At 41.0% G+C, this 23001-nt stretch overlaps 1 pseudogene; it reads left to right on the top strand.

The window, feature by feature from the left end:
• Nucleotides 1–20286: 20286 nt before the first annotated feature.
• LOC148124260 (uncharacterized) lies at nucleotides 20287–21407 on the top strand (annotated as a pseudogene).
• The last annotated feature ends 1594 nt before the right edge of the window (nucleotides 21408–23001 follow it).

Raw genomic sequence — 23001 nt, 5'->3', positions numbered from 1 at the left:
AGTGTCTGGATCTCTTTTGTCCCAGCCTACCAGAGCACCAAAGGGAAATACATGGTGGCTGTGGAGATCTTCTCCATTTTAGCCTCAAGTGCTGGATTATTGGTCCTCATTTTCTCCCCCAAAATCTATATCATCTTGATAAGACCTGAGCTGAATAACAAGCAACAACTCATGCGAAAAACCCTCATAAAATGATTTACAGAAATCTAACTGGTACAAAAGGGGATTTATATCAGTGATTGTTGCCAGCAATGACACATGCTTTATGTACTTTTGAAAATGCAATAGCTGTGTATTAGTGTAATAATAAAATGTATAATTTTCTTTATCTTTCCATTCTTTCATGCCTGTGATGTAATAATTAAAGTATTATAAATATCATAACATATGGAAAAAATTCCTGATTTTGAGAGCTTTAAACATTGAACTACTCTACCCCATGAAGCGATAAAATTCAATGAGTCATGGCACTTAGCAATTATGGTCCCTGAAGGAAATTTTGAAAAGTGTAGACTGGAAATACTCTAGTAAACCAAAAGGTAAAGAGTATATTTGAGTGATTCGTATTTCAGTAGGTACAGAAGTCCAAAATACAACAGAAGTTCAGAAACTCTGTTCTGGCTGCAGAAATATAGACTCTAAGCCATCTATATGCCTGAAAATGTGTGCATTTTTGATTGATTAGTTTAAATAAGAGTCCCTTACCATGATGTGGCTGTATATATCTGCATTTCCAAAAGTTTGTGCACTACATGGAGTTCACAGCAGATATTTTCTCCTTATGTCCTGATAGAGAGACATCTGTCATGGTCAGGGGTCTGCAACCTTAAACACTCAAAGAGCCAATTGGACCCATTTGTACTTAGAAAAAAATAACCTTCAGGCAACCCTCCTCCTCTTGCCACCTCCTGAAAGGCTGTGGCGGGGCCGGGAGGGTGCTCATGGGCAGGATGACCCTCCTCAAGTGAGCAGCCCACCACCCCGCATGTGCCTTTGCTGCACTTGGTGTGTTCTTTGCTTGAAGAGGGTCTCCCCACATGTGCGCACCCTCCCATCCCCACCACAGCAAGCTAGGGGGTCATGAGAGGAGGGGAGGAGGGTCACTGAAGCCTTAGTGCAGGAGCAAAGTGGCCCTGTACTGCCTTCATGCCACATTTGCATATAAGGCAGCCTTTACTTCCTGCCACTTCAGGCTGGAATTTGCACCCTCCACATTCAGCTGAAGAGCTGCTAGATGGGTGGGGGGATGGGGGAATGACAGCATGGCAACGCAATGGCCAGAGGCTTCAGGTAGAAGAAAAACTGCATCTCATTAAGACCCTCTTTAAGCAAGTGGCCACCCTCCCTGCGCCTGTCTGTGCTGCACTTTGGTGCTCACTTAAAAAGGGTCTTCCCATGGGTGCACCCCCTGGCAGAACTCCAAGTCATGAGAAGAGGAGGAGTGGGTGAGGAGGACGGCAACCCCAATGGTAGCCTCTGCTGTGGCTGGCAATTGTTCCTCAGCCAACCTGGATTTCCAGAAAGAAGAAATAAAAGGGACTTCCGGTGGCAAGGCAAGGAGGAACAGAGGTGCAGAAACCCATCTGTGGTTTCAGCTAATCTCTTCTTGTGGTTGGTGCTATCCTTTGAGGGTGCTCGAGTCCCAGAGAGATTCATGCTGGTGCGGGGAAGACTCGGGCTGCAGTGTGGGGAAGGCAACCCCCCTGCAGCTAAGAGGAAGCCCTCCAGAGCCCAATGAGCAAGAAACAGCCTCCTACCAATGGCGGCTCTGAAGTCCGGACTGCCACCAATGTAAAGAAATGAGTGAGTGACAGTTTGTTAGGGAAGAGTGTGGTAGAGAAAATTAGCAGCGGAGAGGAGGATTGGAAAGTCATAGACTTGTATTAGGCTGTTACAAGTGTCTGTCTGGAGCCCTAAAAGAAAGCGGCCAAAAGTGGATGCGAGACAAGTGAAAGTGAATGGGCTTTGCAGACAGAAGAGAGAGTGAGGACAATAACGAGTAAAAAGGGAAATTTATGAGGTTGGGAGGCTAGCATCTGGAAAGAGTCTGCAAGTCGTGGAGGATTCGGACTATTCCATTTGATCTTTATTTGTATAGACTTTATTAAAGCGGAGATGGGAAGAAGATCGAAGTCGATGGAAAAGAGACAGCGCAGCACCATAGGCGATACTTAGAAATGCTGAAGTGGTTGTAACAATATAACCGATATAAACCACTTAACGGACCTTTGGGAGAATACTGATCCATTTGAGGAGGCAGTTTCATCTGAAGAAAACCAGGACAATTGAACTTAGGAACGTTAAGATAAAAAGCAAAATTGGAAGCTTCCAAATGAGTGAAGATACTGCGTAACCGCAGTCATTATTCAGCATTTTTACCTCCCCACTTCTGGTGCATTTGGAGTGAAAGCTCTTAAATTGAGAGATGGAAACCAAAATCTTACCTCTAAATTTCCTTCTCCCCTTTTCCCTTTACTCCCCTTTTCCTGTATATATTTGATCATTTTTTTTCTTCCTTTTTCTTTACTATTTGGCGTTATTCTCTCTTTATAATGATTGTAAATATGCATACTGAGTAAAGGAATATTGATTGTTGTTATTAGATTGCTAAATAATTGAATTAATTGATTGAATTGATTTATTAATAATAGTGATAGTTATATTTTGACCAGACATATAGGGGAAATAGTAAGAACATTAAGTATTAGTTAATTAATAAGTACAGGGTTCTATATATTAATATTACAATTTATTGTGTGACCGTAATTACGAGTGTAATATTGTCTGTGTTTAAGACTATTTAATATTTAAGATAAAGTTAGATAAATACACATATAGATTTATAATATTTAAATATAGTTGGATTTGATATAATATTTATTATATAAATATTTATTACATGAAGTGAAGTGAAGTATAGAGGTTGAGCACAGACCCTACAAAATTATATATTTGATTTAGAATCAGGATCTAAAATAATATATATATTCCAGTAACCAGTTAAGAACACAGCTACCCTGCAGATAGATAGATTAAGTAATTAGATACCAGTCAATCTTAACATAGAAATTATACCACTGAATGTTAATTTGGAATAATATACTTAATAGAGTTCAACAACAAAAACAAATCTTAAAAGAAATGACTGCCACAACTACTACAGCTCTGAAAACTGGAAGGAAGGTCACCCCAACATTAACAACTACCTTGGCAACAACTTTGCCCATGGCACAAAAATCTATAGAAGAAACATTACCAGTAGAGAAACAAGCCAATATCTCGAATGCCAACATCGAATCAATCTTGCTGACCTTACAGGAATTGATGATGAAGCTGCAAGAAACAGTGATGAAAAACCATAATGAGACAAGAGCAGATATCAATGAATTAAAAGAGGAGATGGGGAAATTAAAAGCAGAAATGACAGTGGACATCTCTAAAGTAGAGGACAAAGTTGGAATATTACAGCAGGCCTTGGAGAAAAATGAAGCAACAATAAAAGAGGTAGAGAAAAGGACTGAACGAACTGAAAGGAAATTAGAAAGGGTAGATGAAGAATTAAAGAATGAGAGCAAAGAAATGGACGACTCACTGGTCTACCTAGAGATGGACAAGGCAGTTACATACTTGAGATTCCAAAATGTAGTGGAATCCAGAGAAGACCTGGAACAACTAATCATGGAAATACTGGCTGGATTATTGGAAAAGGACAAAGATAGCATCTTAAGGGAGTTTGATGAAGTTTATAAGGTTAGCACTAATTATGCGAGATGCCACAAATGCCCAAGAGAAGTACATATACGATTTATGAGAAGGAGTGTCCGGGATATTATTTATAGAATGTCCGGAGATGGAACAATCATGTACAAAGGTAAAGAAATCTTGATTCTCAAACAGAAACCAAGAAGAGTAAGAGAACAAAGGCGAGATTACAAGTTCTTAGCAGCTTACTTAAACCAGAAAAGAATTGCATTCAAATGGCTAATCCCAGAAGGGATGTTAGTGTCTTGGAAAGAAAGGAAAATTAAAATAGATTCCATGGAAAAGGACCAGGAATTCTATGAGCAGCTGGTGGGTCTGGAAGACCAGAGCAGTAAGGAGGAACTGGAAACAAACTCCCAGGAAGATCATGGTTGTTACAAAAATAAAGATGGAACTGTAGGAAATCAAGGAAATACTCATTGACATCAGGAGATAGAAGAAACTACACACCTTCAGACACAAGGAGAGACTGGAGTCGTTACAAGACAAAGAGCGAAACAGAATTAATTAAATGGAAGAAGAAGAAAAACTACTATCAATTAATATAAAAGGTTTAAACTTGACGATAAAAAGGAAAAGGATACTAGCTAAACTAATCAAACAAAATGCCGATATAATACGCCTACAAGAAGCTCATATAAACAAAACTGATGAAAAACACTTAAAATATCCAAAATTAGGGAAGCTATTTACCTCACCAGCAGACACAGGAAAAAAGAAAGGGATTGCTGTATATGTTAAAGAGGATTTGAAAGCAGAGTTAATATGGTCAGATTCTGAGGGAAGAACTCTGGTTTTACAGATCTGGATCAATGCCATCCCAATTCTCTTAGTTGTAATCTGTGCCCCGAATGGAGATCAAAAAGAGTTTTTTAAGCATCCTTATGAAAAAATGGTAGGATTGGGGAAAAAAAATATTTGTATCATAGGAGATTTCAATTCTATTGCTGATTATCAAAAAGACCACAGTCATGGGTGGAAGAATAAAGTGGGGTGGGGGGAGAAGAGCTTCCCAAGATTTGTAGGTAAATGATGAAAGAGTTAAATTTGACTGATATATGGAGAAGATTACAACCCGAGAAAAAACAATTCACATTCTACTCAAATCCCCATCAAATATGGACACAAATTGACATGGCATGGATAAATGGGGAAATAGCAAATGAGATAAAAGAGATTGAAATTTTACCTAATGAATGGGCAAATCATAATCCAATTCAGATAATATGGAAGGGTAGGGCAAAACCAAAGAAAAGATGGACGTTAAATACTCAATTAATAAGAGAAAAGAATATACCAACAAACTCCAGGAGGAATTAAATTATTTCTTAAAGGAAAATGATAATGGAGTAACCACGAAACAAAACATTTGGGATACAGTGAAGGCAGTAATAAGAGGTATAACAATCTCTTATAATGCTAAGAGGAATAAGGAAAAATATGCCCATCAAAATAAATCACAACAAAAAGTAAGGAACTAGAAACTCAATTACAGAGTACCCCAAAGGATTCAAAATTGCAAAATCAGCTAATGATATCTAAACATAAATTGAATTTAATTGAACAAGATAAAATGATTATAAATTTGAATTTGACTAGACAAACATATTTCGAGCATGCTAATAAGCCAGGAAGATGGCCATCTTATAAACTAAAAAAAAAGAAAAGAGATTGATATATCAGCTAATAGATGGTAAGGGGGATATACAGCAGGAGATAGAACAGAAAAAAGAAATTGCTCATAAGTATTTTGAAGATTTATATAAAAAGGAAGATGTTAATGAGGATAGAATAAGAAACTATTTAGATAGAGTGAAGGATAAAGCAATTGGGGAAGAAATGGTAAAACTATTAAACAAAGACATCACTTGGTTGGAATTAAAATCAGCAATAGAGAATCAGAAAAATAACAAAACCCCGGGCCCAGATGGGATTCCAGGCAAGGCAATTGCAGAACAAATTGGACCTCTTATGGTAGAAGTTTTTAATGATGCTTTATTAAAATTTCTTTAATTGGCTAAGGTTTGCAGAAAGAAAAATGAAACATAGGGTAATGACTTTAATTACTGATAATGGGACTGAGTTTATTAACAATAGATTCCAAACAATGCTAAAATTGGCTTGTGTCAAGCATAAACATTCTGTACCTCACAGGCCACAAGATAACTCATTTATAGAATGAAGAGGACAAACGTTACAAGCTATGGCTCGCACTATGTTATCCGATTCAGGTTTGCCTGAAACACTGTGGGGTGAAGCCATAATGTGTAGCAACCATGTTTTAAACAATGTGGTGAACACAACAACTGGTGAATTGCCATTCACTCATTGGCATGGCAGAAAGCCAAATTTAAGTTACCTACACACATTTGGAGCCCTAGCATGGGTGCATATTTCCTCACAAGTAAGACTGAAAGGGCAACATAGAGCTAGGAAATTATTTTTTGTAGGTTACGAGGCCAACCATAGATTGTTTAGATTTTGGGATCAAGGCACAGCTAATATTTCCTGCAGCACTAGTGCTAAATTTCTTGAGCATATTGGGTGGCAAAAACTGGAACAAGAATCCAACAATGACGTTATTATTGACACCCAAGTAGTCCCTAATGATGAAATAGTTAAACCATCAATAGCCATTAAAGAGGAAGAACAGGAACAGGATGAGGAGGAAGAAGAGGCACAGGAAGAAGTAGAAGAAGGAGCAGGTGGAACAGGGGAGTCCACCAGTAAGCCCTGTATTACCAAGACGTTCAACCTGAGTAACACGACTACATGATAGATATCAGGCTAGTGTTGTATGCCAAGTGAATTCAGTTCCTGGTAACTATAATGAACTGAAACTGTATCCTGCTAAGGATCAGGCTGCTTGGCAGGAAGCAATGGATAAAGAACTGGAATCCTTACAAAGGTTGGAGGTATATGAAAATGTCAGGTTACTACCAGGTGAACATGCCATAGGGTGTAAATGGATTTATAAACTTAAGACAAGTATGGATGGGACTGTTACCCATAAAGCCAGGTTAGTCAGACAGCAAACGACTATGATGAGGTATTTGCACCTAGTCTGAAGGCTACTACATTAAGAGCAGCATTAGTGTGGGCAGCTAAGGAGAAATAGATTATAAATCATTTAGATGTAGAGACAGCATATCTCCATGCACTGTTGCAACACACTATTTATTTAAAGAAACCTTTAGGTATAAAAAATAATAATACAACTGATTGCTGGAGATTGAAAAAGAGTCTTTATGGCTTGAAGCAATCAGGATATGAGTGGAACTGCTAAGGAACTGCTAAATTTGTAATTGGATGTGGTTCCTCAAATGTTCATAAGATGGAGCCAGAAACCTGGGTTGTTCTGTTCTGTTATTGCTAGATGTTCTGATGTTCACTGTTTTTAGTTCCTGTGTGTTTCCTATTGACTGTTGCTGATCGTCGTTCTTCTTGGATTGCTGTAAGTCTGTTACTGAACTGTGTATGATACTGGATTTTGTTATTTGGATTATCCCTGGACTGAAAACTGACTGCTTTAACAGCATAGGACTTGGACTGCTTGTTGGACTTTGCTTGACCGTTTACTAGAAATAAAAACCTACATTTTACTATTCAGTGTATCTGTGGGCTGGTCATGTGTTATTCAATACCACTCTCACTATGTCTCCCTGTGTGCACTCATTCTTCTAACGGAGAATTACCTCAACAGTGATTCTTCTTAACCTATGCCAGGACATTGGCTCAAGGATTATAAACAATTGGAAGCTCTGCATTAATTAATCAAGCTGATATTGCTAGCCATGTAAGGATGCCAACACTTGAATGACTGAAAAAACACAGGTGACTTGATGTTAAAAAGAAGTAAATGCAAGATCATGAACTTTGTTCCTGGATTCTCATATTGCTTCCTTGGACATCATGTGATGTTCCAGTTGCTAAATGCATGAACAGTGATCCACAGAATATCAACCATAAATATTATCAGTCAGGGGATATTATCATAGCTGGCATTAGTTCATAAAGCCTCATGTTTTCTAATCCTCTCAACTTTGAAAGGCATCCCTCTTTTGAAGTCCTTGATGATCTCCTGTAAGCAATTGATACTTTAATCAAATGGTTCAGATGATAAGTGTCTCCTAAGATTTGCACCCATGACTTTTCAATCAAACTAAGGGACTTACTATTCTTTAAGCTTGAATGAGCTATAATATTCGTCCAGTGAAAGAAACTCCACTTTACATTATGTTCCCAAGAAAGATGAACAGTTAAATTTTATATGGTTGGACATTACTGAGGCTCATTTTACCCTGCCCACGTCTTTGCAACATATTACTTTATTCTCATTATACTTCTAGAACTTTCAATAAATTTTAAGGGAATTGTTCCTTTCCATTTTCCTGAACACCAGGGTAGATTGATACTAACTTATTAGGAATGTACTTTATTTGTATATTCTTGATTGGCCAAGTGTGATTGGACACACAAGGAATTTGTCCCTAATGCAGAAGTTCTTCTTACACATACAAATAACAAAGTGGTAAATTATAAATCATAAGCTAAAACCATAAATCACAAGGTATAAGATTTCCATGATAAAAACATTCCATCTTTCATCAAGGACAACTGAAAGTTATTGAAATTATAATTCAGTAAAACCATCAATATAAGAGTGGGATTTGAACATAGGGTGTGGCAGAAGATGAATTTAAACCAAGCTGCATTCTTGAAAGATGATTGAAATAATGGAAAACTAAAGTTTCCAAATGAGGATGTTCAACTAATGGAAATGCTAACTCTAGGATTAGGGCATACAGTCCATAGCTAAACCCTATTTTCTGCTAAGGTTTGTGGTTGGTAGAACTCTTTCCATTCATACCTAAGGTCACTTCTTATTTTTTCTCACAGGTGTATTCTCATTAAAAATGAAAGTTAACACTGACATGCATTTTTGGAATCAACACCTAGATAAATATAGTTTATTTATTTATTTATTTATTTATTTATTTATTTATTTATTTGTCAATTGTTTACAAGATAATAAGTATAAGTGTATACATAGTTATGGATACATGAAATGAGTACATATAATAAAAATAAAAGAAAAATAAAAGAAACAATAGGACAGGGACGGTAGGCACGTTGGTGCACTTATGCACGCCCCCTACAGACCTCTTAGGAAAGGGGTGAGGTCAATAGTAGACAGTCTAAGGTTAAAGTTTTTGGGGTTTGGGGAAGAAACTACAGAGTCGGGTAGAGTATTCCAGACATTGATCACTCTGTTGCTGAAGTCGTATTTCCTGCAATCAAGCTTGGTGCGGTTAACCTTGAGTTTGTATCTGTTGTGTGCTCTTGTGTTGTTATGGTTGAAGCTGAAGTATTCATTGACAGGTAGGACATTGCAATGTATGATTTTATATACCATGCTTAAATCAGACCGAAGACGGTGTAATTCAAGATTTTCTAGTTCTAGAATTTCAAGTCTGGTGGCATAAGGTATTCTACAACAAGTAGAGGAGTGGAAAACTCTTCTTGTGAAATATTTCTGGACTTTCTCAATTTTGCTAATATCAGATACGTAATGTGGGTTCCAGACTGATGAGCTGTATTCGAGTATTGGTCTAGCAAATGTTTTGTATGCTCTAGTTAGTAGTGTGATATTACCAGAGAAAAAGCTACGTAAGATTAGGTTAACAACTCTTAATGCCTTTTTGGCTATGTAGTTGCAGTGGGCTCTAGCACTTAGATCATTAGAGATGAGTATTCCAAGGTCCTTTACAGAGCTTGGATCATCAACAAGATCTTGACTATTCAGCTTGTATTTTATTTTCGGATTTTTTTTTGCCAATATGTAAGACAGAGCATTTATTTGTTGAGATTTGAAGTTGCCATTTGTTTGACCATTCTGATACACAGTCAAGATCTTTTTGAAGGGTAGCAGTATTGTCTGTGGTATTGAACAGCTTTACATCATCAGCGAACAGAACGCAGTTGCTCTTAATATGATCACAGAGGTCATTTATGTAGAGTATGAAGAGAGTTGGTCCTAGAACGCTGCCTTGGGGGACACCACTATTGACAGGTACAGAATTTGATAGGATGCTCCCAATTTTGACCATTTGTTGTCTGTTTGACAGGAATGCTTCTATCCAGTTATGCAGTTGTCCAGAGATACCATAGGATTTTATTTTTAGTAGTAGTTTGTCATGTACCACTGAATCAAAGGCTTTACAGAAGTCTATGTAGATTGCATCTATTGTTTTGCCCTGATCAAGTTGTGTAGTCCATATGTTTTTGCAGTGTAAGAGTTGCAGATTACAGGATAGTTTTTTCCTGAAACCAAATTGTTTATTGGAGAGTAGGTTGTTTGTCTCTAAGTGGAGGATGATGGATTGGTTAATAATTGATTCCATGACTTTACAGGAGACGCAGCATAAGGAGATTAGTCTGTAATTTTCAACTAGGCAAGGGTCTCCCTTTTTGAAGATGGGGATGACTGTGGCTTGTGACCATAGGTTAGGCAAGGAACTGGTCCTGAAAGATTTTTCAAAGATTATGCTTAGAGGTTTGGCTAAGGCAGTGGATAGCTTTTTAAAGAAATGGGCACATATTCCATCCGGTCCAATAGATAGAGATGGTTTTAGATTGTGTAGTGCTTTTTCAACATTGTCTTCTGTAAAATCAATATGTGTTAGATCATGGTAGTTATCTGTGGTTTGGCTAGGAAATACTGGGCATGATCCATTGCTGTTTACAAATACTGAGCCAAAAAATGTGTTAAAGATGTTGGCTTTAATGGTGTCGTCATTGCAGTCTTTACCATTAGGTCCTATCAGGGGTGGGATGGACCTTGAATCTTTTAGTTTGTTGTTTACAAAATTGTAAAAAGCACGGGTGGAATTGGTGCTTAGAAGGTTTTCCTCTTGTTTAATGTAATAATTGGTGTATTCGGTCTTTATTTGGTGGCATACATTTTTGTATCGGCTTTTGAAATTGACAACGTGACCAGATTTGTTTTTCCGCCAGAGTGATCTCTTTTTGGATTGAAGTTTCCTTATTGTTAAGGGCAATCTGTTTTTTTGTTTTGTTTTGGGAGTTGTTGTTGGTACATATAGTTTGATGACTCTTTTGACTTCAAGTAAAAATATGTTGTAATGGTCTTCAACAGTATTGCATCCAGTGAATAGAGATTGCCAATCAAGGGATGAGAGATCATTGTTTATAAGATCATAGTTGCCTTTTTTGAAATTATAATTGGGGATCACATCATTGTGGTGGTTTTTGTGTGGACGTATGTTGAGACAAAAGTCAATCATATTGTGGTCACTGCTGGAAAAGGGTTCTTTAGTTTGTATTCCGTAAATTAAATTCAAACTATTGCAGAAGATGAGATCGAGGCAGTTGTTTAGTCTAGTGTTGTTGGTTACTAGTTGTTCCAGTCCCAGATTTGTAACAGCATTGTAAAAGGTTGCATGTATGGTTTCAGTTGTACATTCATTTAGGGTCCAGTCAATATGAGGCAGATTGAAATCACCAAGAAAGATAAAAGGGTATGGGCAGGATGCTGCCCATGTTAGTAGTGTATTTAGCTTGTTTACATGTTCGATGTCATAATCAGGTGCTCTGTAACATAGTAAGAATCGAATTGTGATATTTAAGGATAGTTCACAGATAATGGTCTCAGGAAGAGCAAGCTCCTGGGTAACTTGGATATTTTTTAGATGTAAGGACTTTTTATAGAAGATAGCAACACCACCTCCTCTACGAATTTCACGATCTGATCAGTAAACATGATAGTCTCTTACTGTGGTAATGGAGTTGGGGAGAGATGTGTTGAGCCATGTTTCACAGACAAATATAATGTCGAATTTAGCCATATTTAGTAGGAGGAAAAATTCAGGTATTTTATTTACAAGGCTTCTTGCATTGAGTAGCTTGCATTTGAGGCCAGCAGTAGTTGGAATTGAGGTAGTTAGGGGCGTGCGTGCCTAGTCTTGGGTGATGGTGGATTGGTTGAGGTAGGGTTGTGGTTGAAGGTTAAAGCTGAGTTGCGGGATGTGTGACTTACTTTTGATACAGTCAGCATGGTAGTCGATGTACAGGCCCTTCTCTCCATTGTCTAGATGTTTTTTGAGTTCAGTGCGGAGTACACGGGAGCGGGCACGTTGCTGTATGGTTAGGTCAGGGCGAAAACGGAAGTTCTTATGGTTGGTGTTGGTTTTGGTGAGTGAATTTATAGTGTAAATGAATTTGCGTTTGCTTGATTCATTTTTGCAAATGACCCTGCAGAAGCGTGGGGTCACAGAGCCGTCTCTGTTTTTGAGCTCTCGGCCAATGTGGGAAATGTCAAGTATTTCATCAGGGGAGATGGTTGATGCTTGATAATCACTGATGATGTTTCGGACAGTTGTGATGTCATCATTATCATTGATGCCCTCTAGACCAAATAAGATGGCGTTTGGACGTTTCTGTTCACGCTCAACAGATTCTCTGATGAGGATTGGGATATCAATATTTGTCTGGGTTATGTTTTTTTGTGGATTGGGTTGTGGATTGAGTTGTGGTTGTTGAGTAGAGATGTGGTTTGTAGCTATTGGATGTTCAGGTTTTTGCGTTGTGTCTTTTTTTTTCGAGGTTGGATAATCTTTCTTTTAAGGCGTCCAGGGATGCTACTATGGTGTCAAGGGATGTTAATCGTGTTTCAATGGTATCAACTCTTTCCTACAGATCCAGTTTGGGTCTGCATGATTTGCAGAGATATGGAAACTCATTGGATGATTCTAGGTATTGAATCATTTGCTTGGGTAATCCCAAGCAGTCATGATGAGCGTATTTGTTACACAGAGAACATTTGATGGAGTTTTCATTATCCTTTAGAGTTTTGTAGCATTTAAGGCATGTGCAGGAGTCTTGTGGTTCATTGTTGGGGGTTAATTTCTCTTTAGGTTGTGGTTTGGCATTGGATTTTTTTCTTGGCATGGTAGGTTTGTTAAGTACGTTGATTGAATTAATTAATGGAACAATTTTGGGTAATCAATATAGCCAATATCACACCAATCAATCAATTGCAGTAATCTCTCTAGTCAGATAATTTCCTAAGCAACAATCAACCTAATCAATTAATTACACTAACTACTAATCAATTAATTACACTAATCATTAGTCACACTGTTCAATTAAATTCACTAAATCACTGATTTTACTAATCAATTAAGTTACATGAATCTTGATCTTTTAAACTAGTCAGTAATCACACTCTTTGCACTAAACACTCTAATCACACTAATCAATTAATACAATAAATCAATTAAACCATTAATAAAATATTTTATAGAAATTGATTATCTAATCATTGATGTAGGTGATGAGGTAGAAAAGTTGTAAGTTTTGAGGTAAAGAATTAATGGCTGTTTGATTAAAGTAATGAGGTAGTATTGAGAGTCTTTAAGGAAAGGGTTGTTTGTTTTTCTAGCAGCTGTGATAGACTGGGTAAGAGGAATTTATTGCTCTGATTGCTGCTGTTATTATTCTGTAAACAAAAGGCTGTAACAGGATGTTCAAAGCACACTGGGTTTTTGAAAGAGAGCAAAACTCGCTGAATTAAAACACTTTAACTACAATCAATATGTCTCTGAATAAGATTGTTTTGCAATAGTTTCCTAAAGTTCTTCAAGTTGAGTAGTACTAAAAATACAGTCCAGAAATTTGGGTTAACTAATCCAATCTGTCCTTTACTTTGAAAGTTACTTCTAGTTGCAATACCTTTTTTTTAACTAAATCTGACAGTCACTCCAGATCGTTAATCACAGTTATTTTCCTCCTTTGAGTCCTACTTTCCAAGGAAAATTCCACTGCAGAAATTTGAGTGATTCTAACCAAGAGTAAGCACGCTGTTACAAGATCTTTCCTTTCTTTTTCACTTCTGTCTTAGCTGACTTACTGGTTTTGATTTAGCTATGCAGGCAATTCTCTTTTTAGTTTGGATGGAGGGGTTTTCTTCAGGTCAGTCAAAGAGACTGTCCTCTCCTCTCAACAACCGAAGCATTCCTCAGCTGCCCAGGGTAACTTTTGGCTCCTAAGAGCCTCAGGGCTTTCTCCTCCCTCCTTGTTTCTCCCTGACAGTTGTCCGATGTGGCTCTAGGAAAACTGTGTGGGGGATATTATGTTTGTATTATATTATGTTGTATTATTATGTTATTATTTAGTTAATAGTTGTATTATTATGATATTATGTTGTATTATGTTTGTATTATTATATTATACAATTGTATGTTGGACAATTGTAATTCCAAATAAAAATAGCAAAGGGAAAAGGGTAAAGGAAAGCAAAGTAAAAGAGACAGTTCTTCAGGTTCTTGTACACCTTAATCCAATCAATTGATTAATTGGTGAGAAAAAACCCAAAAAGGAAAAGGAAAATTGTCAGGTCAATCAATATAAAAAGTGAAAGAGAAAATGAAGTTCTTCAGGTTCTTGTACACCTTAATCCAATTAGTCAAAATAGAATAGGCCCCAAAATTCCATAGAGACTCTCCGAGATACAAAAAAATGGAGCCACAAATAAATTCAATATAAAAGGGAAATAAAAATGGAAGAGAAAAGGGAAAAAAGAACAATTCCCTTGAAAAGAAAAAGAAAAATAATACTAATAACAATAAAAAGAAAAGTAAAAAAAAGAGATTTTAAAAATAGACCTAAAAAAAAGACAAAAGTAAGTTCCAAAAAGCCGAAATTCCAAATGCCCACCAAGAATAAATAGCTAATAGGGAGGGGGTAAGTAGAGGATAAGCCCAAAGCAAAAAAATCCCTCCAGCTTTCTATCAAAAAGAGAAAAACACACTGCACCTGTATAATATCTAAAGCTTTTTGTTAAGTTCCAAACAATTTTTACTCTCTTCTCTAGGATCTTGTAATCTTCTTTCTGTAAATTCCAAACTTTCTTTCAACACCAGACTCCAGCCACTGATAGAAACCCAGAAGAGCACCTGTAATAACACTCTTCCATGCTCTTCCCTTTATCTTATCAAACAGGCTCAAAGTCCTTGAAGAAAAGCCTCAGTTCTTTCTCAGCGTTAAGTGAAAGAAAAACAATGTTTCCAAGCCTCTGGGTGGCAGTGTAACATAATTTCCTCTACTTTCACTCCCCTCTCCTTTTCCAAAACAAAAGAGTTAAAAGTATTTTAAAGAGCAAAAAAATTAATTAAAAAACTTAAGAGAAAAACTAAAAAAAAATCTATAACATAAAGTATTATAAGAGGAAAAAAGAAAAAAAAAGAGAAAAAAAACTGATAAAAAGAACCAGTCCAATTTCAAAGTAAAAAAGTATACATAAACAATCCAGCAATATGAACCTCCCCCCCACTAATTTTGACTTCCTGTTTAAAATCTCCACTTAGTGACTTCTGTCTTCAATTTTACAATTTCTTTCTTTTTCTTAGGGTGTTCTCTCAAATAATAAAGTTTAAAAAAACCATCTCACCAAACCGACACACATTCTCTTTCCTTTCTCTTCCATTGAAGTCCCAGCTTCAGCAGCTTTAATGGCTGCCTCTCTGCCACCAGCTCTACCAGGGACTTTGCAGTGCCCCTGGGATCAACAGGATGTGCTCTTTACTGTCACTGTCTCTTCAGGAAAGTTTAGGTCCAAAAGGACCATCCAGCAACAAAGATATTGATGGTGATCTTGGAGCTTCAAGATCACACATTGTACTGCTGCACTGCCAGCCCCCCCTCCCCCCTTCAAGGTCTTTTTGTGCAGGTCAGAGGGGGCAGAAATTCCAACTTGGGGTCTGCTTCAGCCTCCTGGTGCATGGCTTTGGGCAAAGGCTAGAGAGAAGTGCCACTGCTGGCAAAGAGCTGGAGGACCTTGTTCCAGTTGGACTGCATCATGGCCTGGAACTGGCTGACCATCTCAGCCTGCAGAGCCTCCCAGGCACTGATACTTGGCCTTGTACTCCCAGAGGTCTTCCCTCTGATTGGAAAGCCTATGCTCGTAATCCTCAGTGAAATGCTTCTGCTGAGCCTCCTTCTCAGTCAGATCCAATATGAACTGAGCCAGATGTTTTGCAAACTCTTTCTCATGGTGACTGCTCCAACAACTGCTTCCTATTGGTGCCCTAAGGATCCTGGGCAGGTAGGTGAGGAGTGACTGGAAGGGGAAGGCTGAGTAGAGGCTGGAGAGATGCCACTCACATTCAATGTGAATGACATTCAGTTGGCCACACCCACCCTGTCACCTAGCCACAACCACCTAGCCATGACCACCCAGCCAATCATTAGGCAGATCATATTAGTGGTCTGCGGGATTTAAAATTATGAATTTAGTGGTCTCTGAGGTCCAAAAGATTGATGACCCCTGTTTTAGAAAATCCAGGGGTGATCTGCCAAAGCAAAGTGAGTTTGGGTGGAACCCATCTTTTCAATTGAAAATAGTTAAGAACTTGTGCCTGAGTTTCATCATGAAGTTGTCCAGATATTTTATGATTCTACAATATTACAAAATACAATATCAATATATTAAAGGAATGGGAATTTAGCAAGACTTAAATTGCTTAAGTAGAGAGAATTCAACTGTGCAGATAAATCTCATTACAGATTTTTGACCCAGACCTACCAGCACATCTTGGCTCTTGTCTCTGCTGTGAAGGAGATCAATGAAGATACTCAGATGCTACGCAACATCTCCCTAGGTTTCAACATTTATAATGACTACTTCACTGGAAGCTTAACCTATCTTGCTTTTCTGAAGCTCCTCTCCACCTGGGGTAAATTCATTCCAAACTATAAATTTGATGCTCAAGGTGCTACATTAGCTGTGATTGGGGGCCTGAGTCCAAAGCATGTATTTTTGAAATGTCTAGTTAATCACCTCGGCAGCCCAAAGTTGTCAGAGCATAAGAAGGTTATTGAAGAGCATGAGAGATGACTCTTGGAGATAGATGTGTCCCATTGGAGAAGTCACTTCCAGCGGGTGGAGAAAGGCCAGGGTAAGGGGGAAATGTATGGTGTGATTTAGTATCGGCTGCACCCAGCCATGTGCCTACATGGCAATTTTTAATAAACTAATTTACTTTTTCGGAGATGTGCCTAGAGACTTTTGATTTGAATGAGGGTGGATTTGTTGGAGCCCTGGCAGCAGCAACATCCTAAGGGGGATAGTTATTCTCTGCATTAAACATGAATCCTGATGCAGAATCTTTTAAAATTTTAAATTAGCACTTCACAGCATCCATCTTGGAGTTTTGAGGAAAGGGGCATAGATCCAAACTGAGTCAGTCATCAGGACCAGCAGATTAGTCTCCTGACTTTTAGACCTCTGCTGGAACCCATCCTCAAGGATGTAGACACATTAGGCTATAGAGAATTTCCCTGGCTCCAGAATGAATCCAGAACAGTGGTTGGATTCAGAAAAAAATTACTATGGTTCTGTGGATGTGGTTTGGTGGGCATGGCTTGGTGTATGTAGCAGGGGAAGGATACTATAAAATCTCCATTCCCACCCCACTCCAGGGGAAGGTTACTGCAAAATCCCCATTCCCTCCCCACCCCACTAACCTGCTTTCCAACTCCATTCTCCTGTGCAGGGCAACTAAAGAAGACCCAGCTGGGACTTGGGAGGCAGAGAGTAGATGGGGGTGGGGCCAGTGAGAGTGTTGGCTGTTCTCCAAACTACTCAAAAATTCTGCTATTAATTCTCCAGAATGGAGAGAACCTGCTGAATACCACCTCTGGTCAAAAAGCTCAGAAGCCTGGTGATCCTGTTCCTGAGATCGACCCAGATTGCAACATTATCATGAGACACATATATTTGCTCAGTGAAAGGGCCATAATTTGGTGCAGGCAGAAGTTCTAAGTCTTCCACTTGTCAATAATATTTAGTGTTGTGACTCCGATTCCTGAGCCTGTGCTGCTAGAGGGAGAGCACTCGGAAGATGAGGAGGAGGACTTGGGAATGCCTTCCTTCCCAGGACCTTCCTCTCTGGCAATGCCTTCCTCCCTGATAATACCTCAGGTTTCAACAGACAACCAAGAGGAACAGCCTGAGATTAATCAGGAGGAGGAGGGCATATCGGAGCAGCCCCTGACAGGGAGTCAAGTGGACAAATGTTGGCTTGATCCTAGGCAGCGTCGTAGGAAGAAATGTGAGCTGCAACATAGGAGGCATAGATGAGTCAGAAAGTGAGCTCATTGAGCCACACCCCACAGGGGATAAAAGTGGGTGTGTTTTCTCTGGAAACTTTGTATGGGATGAAGTTTTACTTCTCTTCCAGGTTTCGGTGTGATTGTTTCTTTGGTCTGCTTTGGAATCTTTAGTGATTAATTCTTCTTGTTATCATTTCGGACTTGGCAGGCAGCATGTGTTAGAATGCCAAGGACATTATCAGTATAAAGGATTAACTCTGTAAAGACTGAGTCTTCTTGCCTGCCTGTGTTTGTTTGAGTTTGGACTCTTTCATCTTTTTTGGAAAGAAGAAAGGTGAGACATAACAATTTTGTCCCATACCTGACTTAAACCATCTTTTACCGAAGATGGATCACCACCACTACCAGCAGCAGCAGCAGCAGCAGCAGCTTCAACAACATCTGCAAAATGAAAATCAAACTCTGCAACAGCAAGTGGCTCAAATAACAGCTCAACTTGCTTTGCTGCAGGCTCATGCGGCTCCTCCTGCCCCTCCCCATTGGAAATGCCTTGTGGCTGTGCCAGATAAGTTTTCTGGGCAGCCTGAGATGTTCCCAGCTTTCATGGGACAGTGCCAGTTATTTATGTCTATGAGGCCAGAGGATTTCCCAGATGACCAGGCTCAGGTGGGGTTTGTGATAAGCCTCCTTTCTGGCTCGGCTGCCAGATGAGCAATACCTTTGTTGTTCCAGAACAGCCTGTTATTAATGGATTACCAGGGTTTTTGGCAACACATGTGCCACATGTATGAAGACCCCATATGAGTGCAGATGGCAGCCAGGCATCTTAAGGAACTTCGCCAAGGGAAGCACCCCCTACAGGAATTTATTTCTGAATTTCGGCTTGTATGTCTGGACTCCAACTGGAATGATGCAGCCTTAATGGATGCCTTCCAGGATGGCCTGTCAGATGAGCTGCAGGATGAGTTAGTTTGAGTGGAACCAGCCCTGACCCTCAATGCTCTGGTGATGTAATGCTTGCACATCAATGCATGACTCCAACGGCAAAAGACCCGTTGCACCATCCAGGAGTAGCCATCCTCATCTGTACTGCAGCATCCTGTGCAACCAGTGCCCCAGTTCACCCAACACGTTGTGGCAATGGCCAAGGAACCAATGGAGTTGGGAGCGGTCAGACCTCAACTGATGGCCCAGGAGTGAACACGGAGATGCCAAGGAGGTTTGTGCTTGTATTGTGGGGGTGGGGGCAGGACATTTCGCTATTTCTTGTCCTATAAAGCGAAGGGGGGCACTCAAGCCTGTGCCTGAATCTCAGCCTGATCAGTTGGGAAACAAAGCAGGCCCAACCTGGGGGGAAACCCTCAGCCGAGCACTTATCAAATGCCCACCTGAATTAGCGGAGGTTGACTCTGGGCCCCCTCGGCATCTGCTTTTGGACACTTGGGTTTTCTTGGCTAACCAGTCGGAAGGGATTCCAGCGACTGCGCTGGTGGACTTGGGGGACACAACTAATTTTATGGACCATTTTTGTGGCCCATTTTGATTTCCCCTTGGTTCCGGTAGGCCCTCCAATGAGGGTCGAGACTATTGATGGGCGGGAACTTCTTTCAGGACCCATTAAATTTGCTACCCAGCCTTTGCACCTAGTCATGGAGACCATGAGGAGGCAATCCACTTTTATGTCACTGCGGACCTCCATTTCCCACTAGTCCTTGGCATGGCTTGGCTTCGGATTCATGATCCTCAGGTGGCATGGTCGTGGAACGCCATTTCTTTTCTGAGTTGGTAGTGCATGGACCACTTCCTCCACACCTGTGCTGGTCAGGACATCACCACCTCTGCCGTCTCCATACCTCCTGAACTGTTGGACTTTTCGGATGTGTTCAGTGAGAAGGGGGCAGACCGGTTACCCCCGCATTGGCCCTATGATTGCCCAGTGGACCTTCTGCCCAATGTACCACTGCCAAAGGGACTTTGTACTCCATGTCCGAACCCGAGTTGGCTGCACTACAGGACTTTTTGAACAAAAACTTGGCCCAAGGGTTCATCCAGCCTTCGTCGTCCCCTCTCTCAGCCCCAGTTCTCTTTCTCAAGAAGAAGACGGGAGACCTACGCTTGTGCTGCGATTACTGCCGGTTAAACGCCATCATGGTGCAGAATAGCTACCCTTTGCCGCTCATTCTGGAGTTGTTGGAGAGGTTGAGGGAGGCTACTAGCTTCACCAAGCTCAATCTTTGAGGGGCCTACAACCTGGTGCAGATGTGAGAGGGGGATGAATGGAAGATGGCATTTGGCACCCGATACGGCCATTTTGAGTACACTGTGATGCCGTTTGGGTTGACCAACACCTCTGCGGTCTTCCAGCACCTGATGAATGACGTGTTTTGGGACATGTTAGATAGGTTCATGGTGGTGTACCTGATGATATTCTAATCTATTCCAAGTCCAGGGACAACCACCTTCACCACGTTCATCTTGTCTTACAATGCCTTCAGGAGCACCAACTTTATGTGAAGCTGGAGAAATGTCTCTTCTTCCAGACTTCCATAGAGTTCCTTGGGCACATCATCTCTCCCAAAGGCATTGCCCTGTACCCGCATAAAGTGGAGGCCTTCTGTAGTTGGGAACCCCCTCGTCGTGTGAAGGATGTTCAATGACTATTGGGGTTTGCTAAGTATTACTGGACCTTCATCCCAGGTTTTGCCAAGCTGACAGGTCCAGTAACCCAGCTCCTTTGAAAGAAGGTCCCATTCCAGTGGGGACCCCCCACAGCAACAGGCTTTTGAGGCCCTCAAGAAAGCATTCATCACAGAACCCATACTGAGGTACCCTGATCCACACCGTCCTTTTGTGGTGGAGACGGATGCATCCAATGTGGCAATTGGGGCTGTGTTGTTGCAAGCCCCAGTGGGTAGCGTCACTCTTTTTCCCTGCGCTTACTATTCCCAGAAACTCACTCCTTCCGAACGTAATTACACCATCTGGGAAAAAGAGTTGCTGGCTATCAAGGCTGCATTTGAGATTTGGTGACATCATCTCAAGGGGGCCTGACACAAGGTGGAGGTCTGGACAGACCATCAGAATTTAGAACACTTGTCAATGGCAAGAAAGTTGAATCAGAGGCAGATCCGGTGGTCGTTGTTTTTTGCCCGGTTCAACTTTTTTGTAACCTATATCCCCAGTGGTCACAATCGGAGGGCGGATGCCCTGTCCCACAAACCTGAGTACCTTTGTCCCAAGGACCCCCTTCCTCTGTGGATGGTGCTGCCAGCAGAATCCTTTGCCTCAGTCCAGGAACCAGTGGATTTGCGGACTCAGGTGCAAGAGGCGCAGCGCCTAGACGTTTGGTCGCAGCAGAGGATGGGGGAGATTGGTCCTGAATTCCCATGGACCTTGGAGGAGGGATTACTCAAGCAACAGGGTCAGTTGTATGTACCCACAGGACCGCTTCGAGCCCTTATTATGACTCAGTGTCACGACAACCCTGCAGCCGGCCATTTTGGTTTTTTTAAGACCCTCCATCTTGTCCCGCAGACTTTTTGGTGGCCTGGACTATGGCATGATGTCCATGCCTATATCACATCCTGTGTACCATGCAGGCAGGTGAAAGCCATGACAGGTGTGCCTCCTGGTCTCCTCCAACCTCTGCCGACTCCGGAAAGACTATGGAGAGTAATTTCCATGGACTTCTTGACTCATTTACCATCATTCTCAGGATTTACGACTGTGCTTGTGGTGGTCGACATGTTGACAAAAATGGCCCACTTCATTCCATGTCATAAATTGCCATCGGCCCGTACTACTGCCCAGTTGTTCTTGCAGCATGTTTTTTTGTCTCCAGACCATGGTCTGCCACACAGGGTAGTTTCTGACCGCGGTGTCCAATTTACAGCCCAATTTTGGAAGAGCCTGATGACTGCGTTACAGGTGCAGGCCTGCTTGTCATTGGCGCACCATCCAGAGACTGATGGTGGGATGGAGAAGATCATTGGCATTCTCGAGCAATATTTGTATTGTTTTGTCAACCAACGGCAGAACATTTGGGTTGATTATCTCCCTCTGGCAGAGTTTGTATTCAACAACTCCCAGCACACCTCCACCCACATGACACCATTTTATGCGAATGTGGGGTTCCATCAGAGGTTCTTTCTGTTGACACTCTTAGATTCCCCAGTTCCCAAGACTCAGGAATTCCTGTTGGAACTACATTCAGTTCAGCAATTAGTTCAGCAGCAACTGATACGGGCCAAGGAAGACTATAAGAGATTGGCAGATCGCTCTCGACGGGCGATGCCTCTGCTGTCTGTGGGAGACCGTGTGTAGTTGTCCACAAAACATCGACTGCCCGATAAAGAAGCTGGACCATCAGTTCATTGGCCCCTTTCCCATAGAGGTGGTCATCAACCTGGTAGCCTATCGACTGGCTCTATCGTGCTCCATGCAAATTCATCCTGCCTTCCACCATTCCCTTTTGGTCCCTGACTTCCCTTCGTGTAATCTCCGACCTCCTGCAGCTGATGATCCACCACCTGTACCCCATGATGATGATGTAGTAGATGGCAACGTGGTCAGCATTAGGGATTCCCGCTGGCTGAAAGGACGGTTCCAGTATTTGATCGAGAGGTAGGGGGATGGATCAGAGGCCCTTTCCTGGGTGGATGCTTTCACAATTCACGGCCCGGACCTTATATGGAGGTTTCATGATCAGTTCCCCTTGAGACCACATCCTGACCATCGGACTTGGGGGAAGGGCCCTGCAGTAAGGGATAGTGTTGTGGCTCTGATTCCTGAGCCTGTGCTGCTAGAGGGAGAGGACTCGGAAGATGAGGAGGAGGAATTGGGAATGCCTCCCTCACCAGGACCTTCCTCTCTGGCAATGCCTTCTTCTGTGATAATACCTCAGGTTTCAGCAGACAACTAAGAGGAACAGCCTGAGATTAATCAGGAGGAGGAGGGCATATCAGAGCAGCCCCTGACAGGGAGTCAAGTGGATGAATGTTGGCTTGATCCTAGGCAGCCTCTTAGGAAGAAATGTGAGCTGCAGCATAGGAGGCATGGACGAGTCAGAGAGTGAGCTGAGTCATTGAGCCACACTCCACAGGGGAT

This window comes from Pseudonaja textilis, chromosome Z (genome assembly GCF_049901715.1).
Source record: "Pseudonaja textilis isolate UNSWEBS1 chromosome Z, rPseTex1.2, whole genome shotgun sequence".
Classification (NCBI taxonomy): Eukaryota; Metazoa; Chordata; class Lepidosauria; order Squamata; family Elapidae; genus Pseudonaja; species Pseudonaja textilis.
This window is presented reverse-complemented; position numbering and strand designations above follow the sequence as displayed.